The following is a 3,929-nucleotide window of genomic DNA, read 5'->3' as shown; positions in this document are numbered from 1 at the left end:
TGTTGTAATGCTTGATTTATGATGATTGCTAAGTGATGGAAAGTATGGTTATATGTGAATTATGAGCCTTCAGGCAATGCTTGTGAATGTTGTGCGGGGACGCCCATATTGTGATGTTGTTTCCCAGACAGGCTGCGGTAGAGTAGTACCAGCCCTGCAAGCTGAATGCTTGGTAGAGGCCTGACTCGCATACCTGCAGTATATTGAGACCTGAGCAAATACCAGCCCTGCAAGTCGAGAGCACTTGGTAGAGGGTATGCGGTACTTAATCTGGGATTAAGTTCTGGGAAGGCCTTATCTGACTTGGAGGGTCGGATTATGTCAGGTGCGGGTCGAAACCGACAAATGAGCTCATTACCTGCAGTAGGGACAGACATGCATCATACTTGTTTGTGCCTTATTTATTTCTTATCTTCTTGTGTTCTTGTTCTATTCCTTGTTTGTTTGAGCATAACTGTGTGATTGCATATTAATGTGTGAATTTGCATTTACTTCCTATTTTCTCTCTTGTTCATGTGTTAGTTTATGTTGCTGTTATGTACATATTACTCTACATTTATTTATACTTCTATGACCACGAACATTATAAATGAACTTAACTGTAAACCCCGACCTTATTAAAACTCCCCAGTTCTTACCCCTTACACCTCTACAGATGGACACAGGAGTCCTATTCTACAAGATTGGTCCACCGTACATCCACGAGGACCCGGTGCGCGGTGAGTATTACATCTACTGTGCGGTACCTCATATCCGTAAATATGTAGTTCGTGGTAGACCTTTCCAGTACCCTATTAGGACAGCATACTTTAATCCTAATGCACCCTATGACTTTCCTATATCTTGGTTACACCCCGGCGGACCTGGGATACCTCATCCTGAGGAGCAGATGCCACCTCCACCTGACTATCCTTCTCCACCTGAACCTCCTCTACCTGATGAGCCTATACCTGCACAGCCTATCCATGAGGCACCTCCTGCACCTTTTGTCCTTGATGAGTGGGGTGTTCCTGTGTTGCCACTCGAGCTTGATCCTTTACCTGAGCCGATCGAGCCTCCTGTCTTTGATGAGCAGCAGGGACATGGGTATGATCAGATCATGGAGACGCCACCTCCTTCTCCCGATTGTATTTTGTTTGGTAGCTATCCTTTTATGGTTCCTGTGGCCAGCAGTGGTTCCTCTGCTATCACTCTGGCAAAAGAAGAGGACGAGGAAGAAGAAGATCCAGAGGAAGATCCTAACTTCATAGTTATCTCCTCTGACAGCGATGACGATGAGCCAGGCGAGGCGCCAGCAGGTGAGCATCACCATTCGCCCGGTGGTTTTCTGTGAGGTACTCTGGACCAGGATGAGGAGACTTTTTGAGACGCCTAGTCTAACTTCAGTACATTAGAGTGTCTCCCTCACTTTTGTTAGCATGATTAGAGGGAATAGGCATATCATAGAGTTAGGCTAGCCTGGGTGCCATCTTAGGGGCTTTTGGTCAGGCCAGGCCCTGGGGCGTCTTATGTACATATATGTACATACCATATGAGTCACTGACTTAGGGGTGCTGTACTATAGCTCTATGCTTATATAACTGAGCCACTTCTGTAACAAGATGTATATTATAGTGTGTTGCTCCATATTCTGTTATCTTTTGTTTTATGTATGTGAATGTTTAATTATCCCTTGATATATGGAAGGTATGCGACTTTAAATTATTCTTGTTTTAAAAAAATTTACTTGTAAAATTCGCGGTGTTTTAACAACGTACACGCTTATATTTATTAATTAATAATACAAAAAAGGAAAAACAAGTTGGTAACATTCAATTTCTAGTATGATCTAGACATGCTAGAAGTTGGGTCGTTACATAGGATATGGTTGGACTCACAACCTAAAGAGAGCCTGAACTTGTGGGAAAAGTTAGTCAATACTTTCTTGGCCAAATTCTTTCCACCTCAAAAGATGAGAAAGCTTAGAGTGGAAGTCCAAACCTTTAGACAGAAGGAAGGTGAATCCCTCTATGAAGCTTGGGAAAGATACAAGCAGTTGATCAGAAGGTGTCCTTCTGACATGCTTTCAGAATGGAGCATCTTATGTATATTCTATGATGGTCTGTCTGAATTGTCCAAGATGTCATTGGACTACTTTGCTGGTGGATCCCTTCATCTGAAGAAAACGCCTGTAGAAGCCCAGGAACTCATTGAAATGGTTGCAAATAACCAATTCATGTATACATCTGAAAGGAATCCTGTGAATAATGGGGTGACTGAGAAGAAAGGAGTTCTTGAGATTGATACTCAAAACAAAATATTGACTCAGCAAGTCAATATGATTTCTCATAATCTGACTAGATTGCAAGCTGCATCCGACAGTGCTAAAGACGCCTCCTCTGAAGGAGAATCTTATGACCCTGAGAATCCTGTAATGGAAGAGGTGAATTACATGGGAGAATCCTATGGAAATACCTATAATCCTTCATGGTGGAATCACCCAAATTTCTCATGGAAGGATCAACAAAAGCCTCAACAAGGCTTCAATAACAAAAATGGTGAGAGAAACAGGTCTGGCAATAGCAAGCCTTTCCCATCATCTTCTCAGCAAAAGACAGAGAATTCTGAGTAGAGCCTCTCTAGCTTAGCAAACATAGTCTCTGATCTATCTAAGACCACCCTCAGTTTCATGACTGAGGCATGGTCCTCCATAAGAAATTTGGAAGCATAAGTGGGTCAGCTGAGTAAAAAAATTACTGAAATTCCTCCTAGTACTCTACCAAGCAATATAGAAGAGAATCCAAAAAGAGAGTGCAGGGCCATTAATACAACCAAAATGGCCGAACCTATAGAAGAGGAGGAGGACGTGATTCACAGTAAGGAACACCTCATGGGATGTCCACTGGGCTACAAGGAGTCCCCTATTGAGGAACCATAGGAATCTGAGGGTCATCTATAGACCATAGAGATTCCACTGAACTTACTATTACCATTCATGAGCTCTGACGAATATTCCTCCTCTGAAGAGGACAAAAATGTTATTGAAGAGCAAGTTGCTCAATATCTAGGAGAAATCATGAAGCTGAATGCCAAATTATTTGGCAATGAGACTTGGGAGAATGAACCTTCATTCCTCATCAATGAACTAAGTGCATTGGTTCAGCTAAAATTACCTCAAAAGAAAGAGGATCCCGGAAGGTTCTTGATACCTTGTACCATAGGCACCATGAACTTTGAAAAGGCTCTGTATGACCTAGGATCAAGTATCAACCTCATGACACTCTCTGTAATGGAGAAACTAAGGATCTTTGAGGTACAAGCTGCAAGAATCTCACTAGAGATGGCAGACAAATCAATGAAACAGGCTTATGGACTTGTAGAGGATGTCTTAGTGAAGGTTGAAAGCCCTTACATCCCTACTGATTTCATAATCCTAGACACTAGGAAGGATGAGGATGAATCCATCATCCTTGGAAGACCCTTCCTAGCCACAGCAAAGGCTGTGATTGATGTAGACAGAGGAGAGCTAGTCCTTCAAGTGAATGAGGACTACCTTGTGTTTAAGGCCCAAAGATCTTCTTTTGTAAACATGGGAAAGAAGCCTGAAAAGCATCATTCAATTCTCTCCATACAGAGTCAAGCAAAGCCACCACATTCAAACTCTAAATTTGGTGTTGGGAGGCCACAATCATGCTCTAAACACCTGTGAAGCTCTGTAAGAGCTTCCTGTCAAGCTATTGACATTAAAGAAGCGCTTATTGGGAGGCAACCCAATTTTATTTATCTATATTATTTACTCTTTCATTTTGTTTCCCATTGTTATCTTCTGTTTTTTTTAGGATGACGATCATGTGGAGTCATAAAACTGTAAAAATTAAAGCAAAATAAAAATAGCATCAAAAATAGCACACCCTAGAGGAAGAACTTACTGGCATTTGAACACCAGTAAG

At 41.9% G+C, this 3,929-nt stretch overlaps 1 non-coding gene across 1 annotated transcript; it reads right to left on the bottom strand.

The window, feature by feature from the left end:
- Nucleotides 1-1,957: 1,957 nt before the first annotated feature.
- Nucleotides 1,958-2,065, bottom strand: LOC112716804 (small nucleolar RNA R71). The gene has a single exon (XR_003160474.1). It is a non-coding gene; the product is annotated as a small nucleolar RNA R71 (small nucleolar RNA).
- Nucleotides 2,066-3,929: the final 1,864 nt, after the last annotated feature.

Source organism: Arachis hypogaea, chromosome 1 (genome assembly GCF_003086295.3).
Source record: "Arachis hypogaea cultivar Tifrunner chromosome 1, arahy.Tifrunner.gnm2.J5K5, whole genome shotgun sequence".
NCBI classification, from domain to species: Eukaryota; Viridiplantae; Streptophyta; class Magnoliopsida; order Fabales; family Fabaceae; genus Arachis; species Arachis hypogaea.
The sequence above is the reverse complement of the archived record's forward strand: the minus strand, read 5'-3'. Positions and strand labels throughout refer to the sequence as shown.